We start from the raw sequence: 17263 nt of genomic DNA on the forward strand, positions 1-17263 counted from the left end.
GAAGCGCTTTCCATCCTGAGAAGTATCTGTCATTTCTCCCCAATTTCTTGGTCCTATATTGTGGGCAGTCTTGTTTATCTTCAGTGTCTCTACATTTCTGGAGACTGTCACCAGGCACCCTTAACTACTACCACCAACCATCCCAAAGTGTGGGTTTAAGGGAGAAATTTCAGGATCATCTTTGGGGCCCATGACGGGCACTGAATAGTCAGGAGATGGAAGGAAGGTGTAGGAGGAGCAAGTTAGTTTAAATTTTTTTTTTTTTTTTTTTTTTTTTTTTTTTTTTTTTTTTTTTTTTTTTTATGGATAGAATCTGCAAATATGGAAAGGTTCAATTTCAGGTGTTAATGAGGTTTATTTGACTTACCCAGCACATAGCAGAGTTGTCCTGAGTGCACTGGAGTGTATGGCTTTCAGTATTACCAGTGCCCTTTCATTTGAGAAGGAGGTGAGAAAGAATTCTCACTGGACTTTGGTCCAAGGGTTCAAGAGGGATGTGTGTATCCAGGGATTTGTGCAATATATGTACCTAAGCCTGCATGTGTTCTCAGTACTGCAAACTCTTATTAAAAACAATATAAAGCTTCCAGTCTGCTTTTTGAAGAGGCTTTAAAGCAGGCTTTTGAACACACACATACAGAAGCAACAAAACAACAGGAAATTCAGGGTTTTAGGGCTATGGTATAGATAAACATTTGTTTGGACCTGAGTACAAGGAGTTAAACAGCAGTGGCACACTTGAAATAGTTTCACGCTGGAATGTTGCAAATCCTGTTGTTTGTTATGAGATGCAGTCTGATTCAAAGCCATGCAAGTTAGCTATGGTCTCAGGACTGTGTTTACACATGACTTTGCATTTCTGTTCAAATAACTTCTCCTGAAGTTTTAGGCATTCCTGCAAAGCTACAGCAAAAGCCATGGTATATTTTCCATAGGCTCCATGCCTCTATGGGAGAACCAGCTATGCAGCCAGTCTAGTGTGAAAGAAATTCTATTGTGGATTGGAAAGGAGGAATGGGAACATTTCACAGAAACAGTCTGTCCTTTGGGATGGTGTAATTTTCTGTCACTGGCCAGTAATTGGGGGCTGTTCAAGCAAAGATGACTTAGCGCTGTGCTTAATGAAATGTAGTAATCTTGACCAAGGAAATCCACTCAAATATTAATAAAAAGGGAAAACTGTGAAATCAAGGCATTTGCAGGTGAGAAGGGAGACTTAGTCTTCCTTCCCACAATTTCCTGTCTGTCTTTGCTGAGGCTCAAATGACCATGAATGTATACATAGTTACATGGATAAATCACTACTATCACAGCACCTGGCTTTGTTTTTCCTGTAAAATGGTAGGGAAAAAATTAATACAGAAACAGCAACCAGGTGAAAGCCACTGTAACAACAGCCATTCTTTGTGGTGTGCTGCATCCTAAGCTGATTTTTGTTAAGTGCTCACACTTGTATATCACTTGTGAGAGGCATTCATGTCTACTGTGTGATTTTGTCTACTCCTGCAGTCTGAAGCACCACAAGGCACTCTGAACTCTGCCAGCAGAAGTTGATGTATTCTCCATGTAGGGCATTGCACAAGACCCCTTCCATCTCCCAAAAGACACCTACCCTGAAAGTCCTCAGGGCTTCTGCAGTTCCTGATGTCTCTTCTTGCTGTCATCTTTGAGGGGAAAAAAAGGATATACAGTTGAATACTGCACAGGAAAGGGAGAGTTGTGTGGGGAAGATACGCTTCTAAATGCTTGGAAGGATAAAAATTACCTCCTTTATTTTGTGAGCTCTCTGCAATGAATTCAGTCCTGGAATTAGTTATCCAAATTACCTCTTCCTTTTATCTAATGCAAAAATCACTGTCACACTCTTAACTAATGTTTCATTTTTGTTTGTAAATGTGATATTGGATACTTAATTAGGCCAATAATTATCCACATATTAGTGTGAACTTTTTGAAGTATAACAGTAACTTGTTAAATGTGTAATTATTACTGCTGATAATTAGTAATGTGTTTTTTTATGTGCATCAGTGGCCCTGCAGAAAATACAATGTTTACAGTACTGAATGATGAAATTCAGAGGGATTTGCATCTCACAAAACCTTGAACTTCCTCAGCTAGAATTTTCCATGTCTTGGATACCCAGTTATACTTTTCATTTCTAAGAAGCTCCAATTTTGAATTTCCTGCTATCTCAATAGCTTTCTGTTGTTTTGACACAGGAAAATTGCATCCTTTGTGTCATTATAATGAAAACATTTAACTCTCCTTTGATGCAACAAGTTATGTGTGAAGTCCTTGCTTTTCTTTTCTTTGGAAGTTCAAACAGCACAAATTTGATTCTACAGCTGAAATTCTCTGTGAGAAAGTATATTTTAAAAATCCAAGTTTGAGGCATATTTTCCATTTCACTCCAGAAATTTGAATGGCAAAACACTAAAGAAGACTTGAAGATTAAATATTAATTCCTGCTGAATACTTTAGAAGAACCTCCCTAGCCTGACCTATTCATTTTATTACCATACAAGACTGTGTTACATATACTTTTATGTGTGTGTGTCCATAATGATAGGAATGTACCCATTTATATATGCTCCCTATATATACAATTTATATGCCCATTAAGTACAGAACTGTATGTTTTAGAATAATGTGTCTGCAGTTACTTTTACTTTATTCAGAAGTAAAACATTTCAGAAGCTGAGATACATCATATAATCATAGCTATGATCCTTCCTAAGGCAGTCTTTAACAGGGTGATCATGCATTACTCCTCAAATAATACATCCATGTGCAGGTTTATATTTTGAGAGCTGCAGTGTTTTAAACCTAGAAAATTCTGCAGACTCTCACCCAGGAGTTTATCTTACATGATTTGAGGTCAGTGAGAGCATTCTTACTGATGGCATGCAGAACTCCATTCCTTAAGCTAGTCCATCTTCTGGCAAAGGAAACTTTAAAGTGATGCTTCAAATCCTGAATTGTCAAACTTTCCCTTCCTTATTTCACAGGTATAGTAGTATTTGCCTGAGTTGTATTTTGAACCATTTATTCCTTTTTAAAATAATATTTTTTCTTTTTTAAAATAAAAATTACTTATGAAAAACATTTACTAGGACTGCTGATCTGTTCCTTTCTGATGATACAGAAGACTCCTATATCTACACATCTTTACTCATAGCAAGGGGTCATAGTAACAAAATTACTATCCAATTTATATAAGAAGATAAGGGTTTTGATTTTTTGTAACGTATGTTTTCTAAGGACAATTTTGATTTTAATTTTTAAAAAAGTGCAACTGCAAAGTTGTTCTAAATAAAAATGCTTTTATCAGTTTGATTTACCTTAGCCCTTAGTAGAAGTTCTAATTGAACTCTTTTATATACACAATTCTCTTTTCTGGGATTATCTTCACAGATGCAGTCTTACTCAAATTGTCTTTTTGTACTGTCTTCCATTTCACCTAGAGAGAACGTCTTGTGTGCTAAAACCTAAGTATCTAGCTAGAGAGGTCCCAATATTTGAAGCTATCTAGATTAAAGAAATAGTACAAACCCTTATAAAAACACCAATTATAAATTTTGGATAAAACTTCAAATTTGGGTTGCTTATTTGAATGAAAGGTAAAGGATCTTAGAGGTGGCATCTAGATGCAGTTGTTCCCTAACCAAGTTGCAAAGTAGATAAAAGGAAATAAAACCAAGAGAATGATCAATAGGAGCAATGAAAAGCTAAATAGTTCCTTGTTGTATCAGAATGGCAATAACTTTTGTCGTTTTGATTTGCAGCTTTGTAAATTGGGAATATCATGTCTGTTTCTGATGTTTACACAGCACTCAACAGATAATTACAATTGTCTATGTGCTAAGTATTCCAGCCATACATGGTACTTTAATGTCAATACCCAGACATGCATACCAAAGCAGTGTAAAACCATAATTTTTTCATGCTTCATCAGGGTAAAGAAAGGATGTTTTCTTCAGAGTTCCATAACCCATTCTCTTTCCTGTGCTTTGAATGGATGAACTTCGAAGAGCTGTCCCTGGAACCATAATGGGATACTAAATACTGTATGTAAACATTGGGCTGTATTTCTGTGAGTTTTTTTTTTATTTTGTTTTGCTTTGCTTTTTTTTCATAAGGGTGACACATAAGAAAAGAGGTAGTGGAACTTCATTTCAACTCTTCCAGCCTTGCCTGTCCTTTGGCTGCCTTGCTCCTCTGGAAGGCATTGTGCTTTAGGAGATTATTGCCTGTGCAGACTTGGCTGGAAGCAGAACCCTCCATTACCACGCTGAGCACAAGTTAATATATGCTGCCTCTTAGTAAACCTTGCTAATTTGAGTTCAGCACTGTGCTAACTTTAATTAAACGGCTTCTAATTCAGAGCTGGTTCATACCTTGGCTCCTGTCCCCATTCATGGGAAGAGTCAAATTTGTCTGCCCATGGTGATATGACAAATCCCCACAGTTATAACTGAATTCTTTACTGAGTTAGCAACTTGGCACTGTGACTATAGTGGCCTGGCTTACTAGGATCAGTGTGACTGTTTATTTTCCATCAGATGTTTAGGAAGTCAGGGAAATGTACATTAAAACAGCTCATCCTTTATTCAGAAACATAAAGGAAAATATTGTATTTTTTCTGCTTTTTACCTTCACAAGTTGCCAAAACAGCAACACAAACTTTCTGATTAAATAATATAAACATAGGAGAAGAACAGCCAACAGTGTCATAAAGTTAATAAGAATACATTTTTATTTGGACTAGAAATAATGTAATTTTCCTTTTTTTCCCCTTTCAATTATAATGCCTGTTTTGAAATAATGATGAGAGCAATTGACATCTGCCAAAAGCAAATGATGTGCCAGTTTACCATAAATTTCTTGTCAGGTCTAGGCAAGTGTAAAAATGCTAAATGTAACATTAATTGATCATTTTAACGTACCAGAGATGCCAAATTGCTCCATATAATAAAAATTCTCATTTTTGGCCTGTTTAGAGTATCCTTTTCTAGGGCAACTCCTTTACCACTGTTCAATGACCATGCAATGCAAATTAAATTCATATTCTTTCTCCATCATTGCAAATTATTTTAATTACTTCTGCAAAAGGAATTGGCACAATCACCAGAGGTTAGCAGATAATTTGGGAATGTTTATTCTGCCAATTTATTCATTCTTGAAATATCAACATTAAATTATTTTACTTTTTGTTACAAATATATATAAAAGAGTTGTAGTTTATATGAGTGCTTTCTAGGAGAACTTGTGACCTCAGAGTTCATGAGTTAATACATTTGTTCTGACTACTAAATATTAACTGAATGTTTATGCAACCTTTCAAATACTATAATCTGAAGGCTTTTGTAAAAACAATATTTTTGTGTTGTACCACGAGACTGCAGTTATAAAATGAGAAAACATAATGCGCTCAAAATATTGAAGTTCTTGGCCTCCTGTTGAGCATTTGATATTGAAATATACTTAGTTATAGACTTGGAAATTGATGCCCCTTTTCTTTCTTGGTTGAATTTGCACCTTTGCTACAGTAATTTCCCTTTACATCTCTGCACATAATTATTGTGAGACTGATTCAACAGGGCAACAATAAGGACAGACAGAGTTCTGCCTGAACATCAGAAAGTGTTATTTTAATGCAACTTGAAATTTTGAAGGACTAGAACAATAAACACTGCAAAATGCCCAAACCAGGACTTCAGGCAGTCATTTTTTTCAGTCCTTTATTACCCTTGCAGTATTTGGAGTTGTAAAATGAGTTGTAAGTGTAAAAGACAGCAAACTTCTGGCCTCTGTGATCACTCCTGCAGCAGAGTAAGGATCCTGCATTCAGCATCCATCACCTGCAGCCTCCAAGCACTAACTGCTGATATGGACACCTGAAAAATGAAATGCAGCAAGGGTGTAAGAAAGACTTATATCTTCCTAATCCTAAACTCAGTATCAGTTTCTCCTTATGTATTCACTCTGCTGAGGACTCTTAATTAACTCCCAAGGCAAATGGACTCAGGAAGGTGACTAGCTCTTTTCATTCTGAGCTGAATCATCACTGTCATAAGCAGCTACAATCTTTTGCTCCGTGAATGTGAGTATATTTTTAATGTTCATGTCAGTGCTGAAGTGCCCTCAAAACATTATTATATTGCATTGGGATAATGAGCATCTCAAGGAGACATTCACAAGCTGAGCAGATCCTTAGGCCCTTGCAAAGTGTTGCACTATGAGCACTTTGAGGACACTGTTTTAGCAATACTGAAATTTGGGAGGGTGGTGGTGGTCTCCTAAAAGACATTTCATTTTGGAGGCTTTCTCAGTTTGCATAGGCTGTGCCCACAGGACAGTCAGACCCCAGGCATAGTCCTGCTGAGGGATCCATTGGTGTGAGGCAAGTTCTTTTAATCAGTTCATTTCTCATTCATGAAATTTTGGCCTCTTTGAAGCCAATAGGTGTCCTGCTGTCATCTTGTAGTGTGAAAGGTGTTTAAGATCTGAATCTGCAATAAGCTAAGTGGTTGAATCAGAAAGAAACCTGTCAAATTACTACTCAATCTGGTGGTCATATGGGGATTAGTCTGGGGTTTTTTTGGGAGGGAGATTTTCCAAAATACTTAGAAAGTTACCCCTATTTCAGCTGAATCTAGCTACTGAATTTCTTCTTTGTGTAACAGCAGATCTCTCTCAGTGTCCTTATAAAAGTTTCATTTAATATAAGAACAAGAAAGGTGTACACAGAGGTCCAGGTTCAGCTACCTGGGCACCGTCAATCCATTGACATCAAGATCTGCTGAAAAATCAAACCATGTAGAGAGGTCTTCAAACTTGTATAATTAACTTTAAATTTTTTTTAAAAGTCTGCCAATTCAAATACTCATGCTGCAAACTGACATCAGTAAACTGACATGCCAGCACTGATGTTGCCAGACTTTAATCAGTCACCAACCTGATTATCTCATGCATTGGCCTACTGGTGCCAGGGACATAAAATGAAATTCCACAGTGAAGTTTTACAGTGTAGTGAAACCAGAGCCTTTCAAATTCCCATTAGATTGCTTTCTTAAGACACATCACTTTCTGAAATTTAACTTTGATTTTATGACTTGGCTCACTAAGGGGGCAGAGAGGCAAATATTATGATGATGGATTTTTGTATGAGGTCAGTATCACTTAAGGCTATTGTTAACTCTTTCTCCCATCACTTTAGACATTCAGGTTTCCTACAAATATTTCTCTGTGATACAACTCCTTCAGATACTAACAGTCCTGATGATATTTCACAAGACATGTTTCCAGTTTCTGTTTCCTTAGCTTCAGAAATGTTGTGATCAACTTTATATGGAAAAATACTTGGGGCCACATTCATTTCAGGTATTTGTCCAGCAACAATGGCTGTGACGTGTTGTGAAGGAGAGACTGGGTTGTTCCATTCATGGCTGGCCTTCATTTGGTCCCCTGACTCATAATGAGCTTTTGATATGGTTGTTTTCAAATTGCAGTCCTCTTCTTTTCCTTCTTTTCCCAATGCAATTTCTGCACACTTTCCCATTGATTTGCTTCTCTTCAATACATTTCCTTCTGCATGAACATAGGGGTTTATTTTCCTGCAGTATTTTCCCTGACTTGGCATTGCTGTCTTCACTGCCCTTCACTTTGTTGAACCCATTTACATCTCTGTAAGGAGTGAGAGAGAAATAGCATCCTTCAGTGCCCTAGTTGCTCATCTCATTGCACAGGTGTAAAAGACAAGATATGAGATTGTCAGGAATTTGGTCTGGCTCAAGCTACTCAGGCATTGAGTTATGTTTTCAATTTGAGGTTTAAAAAACACAGAAACCATCAATTTTTATGTTATGCAGTTGTGCAATGGTATGGAATAGCATAAAATCTTACTTTGATCCACAGCCATGACTTATTTCTGTGTTGTAGCAAACTCTGAGCAAACGTGAAATTAATTGCAAGTTCATAAGCCCTGAATTGGGCAGTATATGGTCTTTGAGATACCAGGTTTTGTTGCAAACAACCCATACTACTCTGTATATATTCTTTTGCTTGCAAACAATTCAGCCTTCTGTAGGTTCCCAGGCATAGATTAGTATGAAAATGTTGGTATGAAAATGTTTTCACTTCAGCTGGCCATTCTTCCCTCATTGCAAGGGCATTCTTTTGCCCCCCTACCAATATCTGAGCTGTGCAAACAACAACCTGATAGAAAAGTGGGAGCCATCTAAACTGCAATGGTTTAGAAACTGGGGTCACCCACGAGCTGCTTTGAGAGCACCTGAGGTGTGTGAGGACATGGAGCATTGGAACCTGAGAGAGAAGAAAGTGGACAGCTGAGGAAGGCAATCACCACAAATCTTTGCTTAGTACATCTTACCTGTGCTATAAGATCCCTACATGTACACGTATACAAATACACAGAAAAATCTCCAAAAATTCACACGAAGAAATGCAAAAATCCCCCAGAAATCGCACGAGAAATGGCCAGAAAAAGTCCTAAAATCTGCACTAAAAAGCCAAAAATGGCCCAAAAATCCAGTGAGATTCTAGGGATTTCTGAAGCAAAAACTGGGAAAAGGAATGGGCAAAATATCTGGAGGAAATGCGACTTAAAATGGTCCAAAAACTTTTAAAATCATTAAAAAATGGCCCAAAACCTCCTCAAATCTGCACTTAAACATCTTAAATCTGTGGACATTCCAAGGATTGCTGGGAAAAGCATCAGGAAAAATCCAGGAAAAATGTAGCAAGAAAAACCATAAAAATGCCTAACAATTCGCACTAAGATAAGCAAAAATCTCTTAATAATCACACGAAAAATGGCCCACAACCTCCTAAATCTGCACTAAAACACCTAAAATCTGTGAAAGTTCCAAGAATTGCTGGGAAAATAATCAGGAAAAGTCCAGGAAAAATTCAGCCTAAAGACCCAGAAAAAAGCCTAGGTGAATACATGTATATTTGTATATTTTGAGCTCATTTGTTGTTTTGAATTCATAAGTTATTCTGTCCATTTACCCAACCTTCTGTTCACAAATCCAGTGCATCTCAAAGTCTTGGTTTGATGCTGGTTTATTAATAAAGTTATTACACTGAATAAAAAAACTTGCGAACTTTGCTCTCAGACTGAGCTTGCACAGTGACCTGAGTGACACACAATGTTTTGCCCTGGTTTGAAGTTTGCCTGCATTCTGTCTTTGGAGACACATTCAGACCTGGGTCTGATGGAGTTCATGACTTTGTGTAATGGTTGTGGTTGGAAGGGGCCCCTGGAGCTCCTCTGCTTCAACCTCCTGCTCAACCAGAGCCATCCAGAGGCTGCTGGGTTTCCCTTCCAAGGAGGGAGACTCCACCACCTCTCTGAGTGACCTGTGCCAGTGCTCAGTCACCCTCTCAGGAAAAAAAGTATTTCCTGAAGTTTAGAGAGAACGTCGAGACTTTCCATTTGTGCCCATCTTCTCTCGTCCTGTCTCGGGCACCACAGAGCAGATCCTGGCTCTGACCTTTTTGTACTCTCCTTTCAGGTATTTGTAGATGTTTATGAAACTCCCCTGAACCTTGTCTTTTCAGGGTGAGTTAGTCCCAGTTCTCTCAACCTTTCCTCATAGCAGAGGTGTTCCAGTCCCTTAATCCTCTTTATAGCATTTCTCTGGACTGTCTCCAGTAGCTTCAAACTCACACTCACCTATACATTTTTAGGGTAGAATTTAGCCCTGTGGCTTTTTTGTTTATTTATTTGTTTTAATAATTCTGGCTATTTCAGGAACACTTAAAGTGAAAAATAATGAAAAAATAAGAATATTTAATTTATTTTCAATTTCTTCTTTCCTGCTAGATCTGCTTAAGAGGCTGTGGTCTTATTCTAAGCAATTTAAGAAATGAACAAAGGAACAACTTACATGGGAGATTAATGAGTGTGAGGGACTTGGGTAATATGGTGGTATGTACAATAGAAATGTTATAAATATCTAAAAAATCAGCACAGGGAAGTGTGGGCAAAGTTCCAAATGGTTGTCACTGTTGTAAGATGGAAAATAAAACCCCTAATGGGCAAAACCTCTGCCTGTTATTGGTAAGAAGCACTAAAAGTAGCCATTCTTAGGAGCACTTGTGGTTGACTAGCACTTGTTATGCTACAGGAGAGGAGTAGTAGTCCTGAGGAAGAGGTTTTTCTTTGTCATATCAGCAGTTTTAAGTAGAGCACAGATGCTTTATGCTTCCAGGCTTGGTTACATTAGGAGATGCACTGAGCACAGTGCAGAGGACTTTTTAAAATAAGAGATGTGCTGGGAGTGAATAATATGACTAGTGAAATATTACTTCTTTCATATGTAAAAAAATGATGGCCAATTTTTGACTTTTGCATTTTTTCAATCAAGATAGGTGCAAAGTCACCTTTTTTCCCAGAAGTCAAACAGGCCAGCATGTACAACAGCAATTAAGTATTGAGTGTGCATATGACTAATTAATTCGTGCCATGGGGAAACATATGTTTTGGCTTCTTCCTGGAGCCAATTACCACATGCCTGTGTTCTAAGGCAGAATGAGAAGCAGCCCCATGCTGAAATAGGAGAGTGTTACGAAACAACACGACAAAGAAGGAAGGAAGTATGTGCTGACCAAGCCAATGGGTACAGCTACAACAAAGGAAAAATATCTAGGAAACTTCTGCACAAATAAAAAGCTCAAGTTGCCTTCAAGGGACAGCTTCAGATCATGGGTGCATAACTTTTAATTAATGTACAGTACTTTAACATATTCAGCCCATGGTGGAAACAATATATATATATTTAGAATGGAGATAAGTTTTCATACTTCCATTTCTGCTTTATTTGAGTTCCTATTCCTGTATTTATAGTGTAATTTTAATTCACTCCATGCTCAGTCCTGAACTGTGCTTTACATGGTTGCCTTTGCAGCCTCAAAACATCTCCTTCCTCCTGAGAAGGAATCCGAGGAAAACTGAGCAAATGTTTTATTCAGTATCAATATTAAGGGGCTTTTGACAGTATGCTTTTAAAAAGTCAGTAAGGATACAAGTCTAGGCTCACCAGCTGATCCAGGGGTTGGGGTTTACTCCCTCATGCACTTCCTAAAAACAGCAGAGATTTCCCAATTACTCCTCACTTTTAGAGGGTGCAGAGATGGTCCCTTCACCAGTCTTTATTCTGCTGATATTTCCTTATCCTTGGGATCTTATCTCCTTAAAGATGCTCCTTAAAAAGAAGAAGTCAGTTATATGGTAAAGTCACAGTTCTAATTCTTGGTTACATCTGCCACGTAAATTATTTTTGAAGCAGGATTAAAACCAGCATGCTCTCAGTCATTGAGAAGGTGGCCAGTTCAGCTGAAGCTTGGTAACCAAATGCTGGCAGACACTTTATGCCATAATCATTGAATATTTGCACAAGATGGGATTATGACAGTAACAGTGGCACAAATTTGTAAGTTAATTACAGGAATGCCTCCTAGCAAGTGACAGTGACTGGTAATGCCTTCTAACTCTGTGATTTGCTTCAAACTTAGGTACTATTTACCCAATGCCTGATATGACGATGTGGCAAGTGCAAATATTTAAAAAAAAAAAAAAATCTCTTCAGAATTCTTTATGCTTCCATTTCCACTTGCATGAAGACACCTCACCAAAGACATTTCTACTCTATGATACTTCTTTCAGACCTAACTGAACAGGATTTAAAAGAACTTTAGCATGACTTTATGGCAAGAATATTCATGAATACAAATCTATAGTTTGCTCACACCTAGCATAATACAGGTACACATTTTTCCTGTGCATTCATTCATGGAAAATGTAACAAAGATGAAAATCCCATATAGAATCATGGTTTTTATATTTGACCATCTGTGCTTCTTGCTGCCAAGAAAATGTCCTTTGCCTTTGCTCCTATCATTTTATTGACACTCTTGGCAGGTGGAGCTTTTATGACCATTTTATTATTTTGCCTACTTTTAGTCCTTGTCTTCCCCCTTTAGGCCCTCTTAGATGGAAGTATTTAAAGAATATGCCCCCCTATTTCCTGCTGCCTTCTTGCAGTAGAGCATTCTGTTCACTCATTTTGTTTCTCATCATGACAGATGCAGTCCCCTCTGGCTTTTCTGCTTCCACCTTGTGACTTGCTAAGATTGCTGCTTTAAACTGGAGCACTCCCCATCTCTCCCTCACCTCCTGTGCATTAGCTTTGGGAGTCTGTTTATCCAGCAGCCAGCCTGCTGAAGCTGTGGATCTTCAGGGATCAGCCCCTGCATTAGCAGACATCTTCATGTTTGCTCATGGCAACTTGCTGGTTTCAGCCAGAATGTGGCTCTGCCCTGATCTCCCTGCCCAAAGGGTGGCAACAGTCACAGCTGAAAGAAGGAAAGAAGGACTGGCCACCAAGGTCTGGAATTGACCCTTGCTTCTGTTTCTGGGCTTGTGGAGGGTCCTTCTGTGTTTTTGTGAGCACATCCCTCCTGGATAACCCAGAGGAAGCCCAGCTCAGGCAGTGACCAGCTGTTCCCAGCAAAGACACTCATCATCTCTCTGGTGGGGACCTCTCTTCTCCAAAGAAGGGTGCTCTGGTGTGCCCCAAGCAGCATGCCACTCTGATTCCCCCACTGCCCTTCCAAGGACAGACAGGATGCCTGGTGGAATCTGAGGGCTGGCTTTGCTGGTGCTCTGCCAGGGCTTAGCCCAGGAGTGCTGCTGGGCAGAGATGAGCCTGACCAAGCTGCACTGGGGAGGGCCAGTGCTCACCTGGAAACCTGGTCCTTAAAGTTAAGCTCTGAGCCACCCCCACCCTTGGCTTTTCATGTGCAAAGTGATGCTAATTATGCTCTTCAGCTTTCATTTTTACTTCCAAACTCTGTGCAGGGCACTGCCTTCTGCAGTAAGACGAGCCTCAAGAAGGTATTAATAATATTACATGAAGTTGCTGGACATAATCAGGAAAGGCCTTGGCTTTGTTTCAAGGAATAAGAATTCAGTTTTGATCCAAACCCAAAACTGGTACTTACAAAATTATCATGGAAAAAGTTGCCCAAGCTCTGATCCATATACATTCCTATACTGTTTCTTGATACATCTGTAATCAGAGGAATGTAACAAATGAGTAAACAATTTGTCACGTCTTTAACAAAAGAAGAATCAAGATCGTGTTCCAAACCCATTTAACAAAAATTCATCAAATTATTCAGTGTAATTGTGGTCTCCTGGATTTTGATTTTTTGCCAGACTATATTATTTAATGCACTCAGAAATGAAGAATTGGTATTCCAGTGGCACAATGTATCAGAGCAACATCAAAGACATTTATAGCTTGTGTGACAGAGTTGCACATGAGTTTTAGGAAAATATTCCATTTAAACATTATTAGTTGTGGGGTTTTTTTTATATCGAGCATTATCAGGGATAACAATATTTCATTGGAGGCAGATGACTATCCAGAAACATAATTAATCATGATTATTTATGCCATACCTAATTATCAGGAAATAGCCCCAGGGATACACTTCAGTTACATTTCAGAACCTTCAGAGTATAATTACTTTGTTTTATATTAAATATTCTTTCCATACTCTCGAAGAAGTTTAGAATGTGTTTATAAAAAAAATAAGGTCACAAGGATAGAAAGAAATAATGTGCAAGCAAACAATGAAAATATGTGCATTTGGGGAAGTTCTGAGTTATTACGAGGAAGTACAATAATTTAATTCTCTTCATAATTAGGTAAAATAAATAGCTTTCTACTGTATTTTTTAATATATGAGTATACTAGCATAACAGCAAGGACTTTAAACCATAGACCTTTTAAAATTCTGTTAATGTGGTGCAAAGTGGATTAAAAGTTGGAAAAAAATACAATGTTACCTAAGGGTTTGAATTCTCAAAGACTTTTCATTTGTAAATTTTGAAACCTATTTTTCAGTAAGAACCTTTCATATTCTAAGGAGTTTTATAGCTTCTGGTGTTGCTGCAAAAATATTTAGATGCATTCCTGTCTTATTATTTATAACCCATTGTTTGTAATTAAAGCATTTAATAGGAGTTGTAAAATTAGGCAGGCAATGTACATGAGTGTGTATGTCTGCAATTTACATTCCTGGTTGTTAACAATATTGAATACCTTTAAAATGAAGAAAGGATAAGATTCAATATAAGACCTCAAAACATGCACACACTCGTGGACCTAAGCTATAATTTTATTGAAGGGCATACCACACAACAAAGTCATTCCTGTATAAATGAAAACCTGGACATTTCTTTTTACAAAAATAAGGTTTTTTATTGGTGTTATTTTTCATTTTTTATTTTTTTAAAGATAACAACATATTTTCAGCACCATTATAGCCAGAGGCTGTTTTTGGGAACATGGTTCTTGCGTAACAGATTTGCAGAACTATGCTGGAATGCATGTCATTATACTGGCTGGGTAAGCAGGCTTGGGGAGGTGGGCTGGCTTTGGGGACCTTTTTTCCTTTTTTTGGCTTGGGTCATGCTTAGAAAAGTTATATATACCCAGGCAATACATTTAGTTATTTTATTAGCTGGAGGTACTCATTCAGTACAGCATTTTGGTGTGTGTTTAATGTTGGTGACCCCAATTCAGGTGGTCACGGTGATGACTGTGGATAAACAAGGCTTGTACCTGCACCCACAGCCTCAGCACAGCTGGGAAACTCCGTGACCTGCCCCAGGAGCTGCCATGGAGGGAGTGCTCATCTCTGGGGTCTGCCAGGGGTGCTTTGGGGTCTCTGGAGTTTCACTCAGGCTAATCTTGCACAGGTCTGTCCAAGGCTGGGATGGGATTTCACTGGAGCTCTGCTGCAGCTTCTCTGTGATCCAGTTTACCAGAGCTGAGCTTGGCAGCAGCATCATTGCTGAACTTAATGCCCATACCCTGGTTTTCATGTTCATGTGGTTTGTGACACAGTTTTGAAACCTCTGCAGGGTTTGTCTTTGCAAAACCCACGTTACAGTGAATTTAGAGGATTATGCTCTCTGTTAAATTATTAAACTTGCTTAAATATTATGAAGAAAAATAAAAGTGTCTATTATTTTAAAATGCTAAAAAGGAATGCCTCATGTTGAACTTGAAAGTCAGGAATCTCCTTTTAACACTGGGCAGAGGTTTGCTAGAATTTAATGTAGAGACAGTCCTCAGGTAAAGTCCATTATGGTGTAAAGACAGCACAATGTTTATCCAAACCAGTGATGAAAAATAATGTGTACACTTGAACTGCCACCCTATGCCTTCTGTGAATAATCTTATGAGAAACTGAATGTTATTTGGTGAAGTATTTCCTAAAAAAAAAAAAAAATCCAGTTTTTTCCTATCTTCTATCCCAATTTTTTATTCTCTGTTTGCTTCCTAGCCTCACATTTTTTTGTTGTTGTTTTTTACCTATTATTCGAAACAACATTAGCATAGAAGGCAAAGTGTTTTGGTAATTGAGCATTCAGTTAATTAAACCAACTAACATTGAATGCCAGTGCTATGAATTGACCGCTTTCCCTTGGCATTTTCTCCCCATAAATTTATCCACTTCCCTGAGATTTCTGAGCTTTACTAAGTGCACTGCTTCTTGATGCTGATGAACAGAAGCAACTTTCCTTTAATAAGGCACTAAGGTGGAAACAGTGATCTAGTGACTTTTTAGAGAATATTAAATGTTCCATTTTAATTTATTCCTCCCAATATACCCGTCTCCAAAGGCAAACCCTAAGAAAGATGCAGAGAAACTTATTTATCTGTTGTTGATTCAATTTACACTGAGGTGAGCTCAGATACCTCCCTGAGCAAATTCCCTGAAGCAGTGAGTGGTTGAGGTGAGAAGCTATCCATCTCCAAAAGGCTTAGGGGAGTTCAGCTGCCAGCAGCACATGGGGAATGAAAAGAAAAAAAAAAAAAAAAGAAAAAAAAAAAAGGGGAAAAAATATTTCTGGGAAAGAGAAAGTGATCTTCCTCTAATCATCCAACCTTAACATGCTTTTTTTTCCACAGGGAGCCATTTTGTGTTTTTCTAAATACCTTCTCTACTATCACATGGCTGGTTTGATCCCAGGCTTCTGTATAATTCTGGGCCAGGCCAGGCACCTCAGCCTTTGCTTCATCTTCTTTCCCCAGGCTGAAAGATATTCCTTTCCTAAGCACCCTCCACTGATTTGAAATGTGTGCCATAGACACCAGAAAGCCTCAGCTCAGTTCTGGCTGGAGAGGAATAGTAAAAGTGGACACTGGAGATGTGAATTTTCTGAAGTTTTGATCTGACATGTTTGGCTGCTTTTTCCAAGGACACAATAGAAGAAAGGGAATTATTATTTTATGCATGGTGCACATGAAACAATCCACAATAGAAGTTTTTTATCAGATAATCATGGAACACTTTAGATTAATATTTTCCTCAAAGATAAATTCTCAATCTTGTTCTAGTGTTGCTGGTAAGAGCCTATGGCACATCCTCTAGTGTAAACAAATGCACACTGCCTTCCACTGAAGACTTCAGAAGAAAACAGGCTTTTTTTCCCTCCTAGAAATCTTGTTTGCCTTTATGTGGAATTGAGAAGTCAGCTTTTGCATTGTTAAAATAAATTATTCCTTGACCATTTATTTTTCTCACTTTCCATGTATTATTTTTCACCTTCTCTATCTCCCAAGGTTTTTTTCCTGCAGGAGGAGAGATTTGGCTTATGGTGTCCATCCTGTGTAATTGATCTCTGTGGTTGTAGACCCTGGAGTGTGACTTCAATGAGAAATCCACTTCAAGTATAAGCTGGGAAAATAATCTCCTTTCTTTCTAAAAATGCAAGCTCAGTAGGGAAAGAACGACAAAATTCTGGCAAATGCTCTGCTGTTTGTATACATATTGCTTCCTGGTGTTTTATTTCAAATTTTTCCAGAGTGGAAGTCCATCTTTTAGGAGACAGTTCTCTCCTCCAGTCTTGCCAAACCACAGCAGAATAGAGGAACTATTCTTAACTTACTGTCTACCCAAATTGTTTGAAAACTTATTAAACATTACATATACAATTTGGAGATAATTTAAAATTCTTTCTGGAACATATTTGCTATTGCTGAGAATCAATCCAAGGGAAAACTGCTTTTATATGGTACCAAGTTTTGTGTTTCTCACAGCCATTTTAGCCACTCTACGTAATCTCATATTTGAATATTCATTGCACAGTAGAGACACCAGTACAGGTTTCTACTGCACATCCATCCCAAAGGAAGGAAATAGGGAAGCTTATAGA

At 38.1% G+C, this 17263-nt stretch overlaps 1 long non-coding RNA gene across 1 annotated transcript in view; it reads left to right on the forward strand.

The window, feature by feature from the left end:
- The window catches only part of LOC306807940, a 52379-nt gene extending 37941 nt beyond the window's left edge, over positions 1 to 14438 (forward strand). The window contains exons 2-3 of the long non-coding RNA XR_013775860.1: positions 9851 to 9955; positions 14334 to 14438. This is a non-coding gene — a long non-coding RNA (uncharacterized lncRNA). The remainder of the gene's footprint in view (positions 1 to 9850; positions 9956 to 14333) is intronic.
- The last annotated feature ends 2825 nt before the right edge of the window (positions 14439 to 17263 follow it).

Source organism: Erithacus rubecula (assembly GCF_903797595.1).
Source record: "Erithacus rubecula genome assembly, chromosome: 1".
NCBI lineage: Eukaryota > Metazoa > Chordata > Aves > Passeriformes > Muscicapidae > Erithacus > Erithacus rubecula.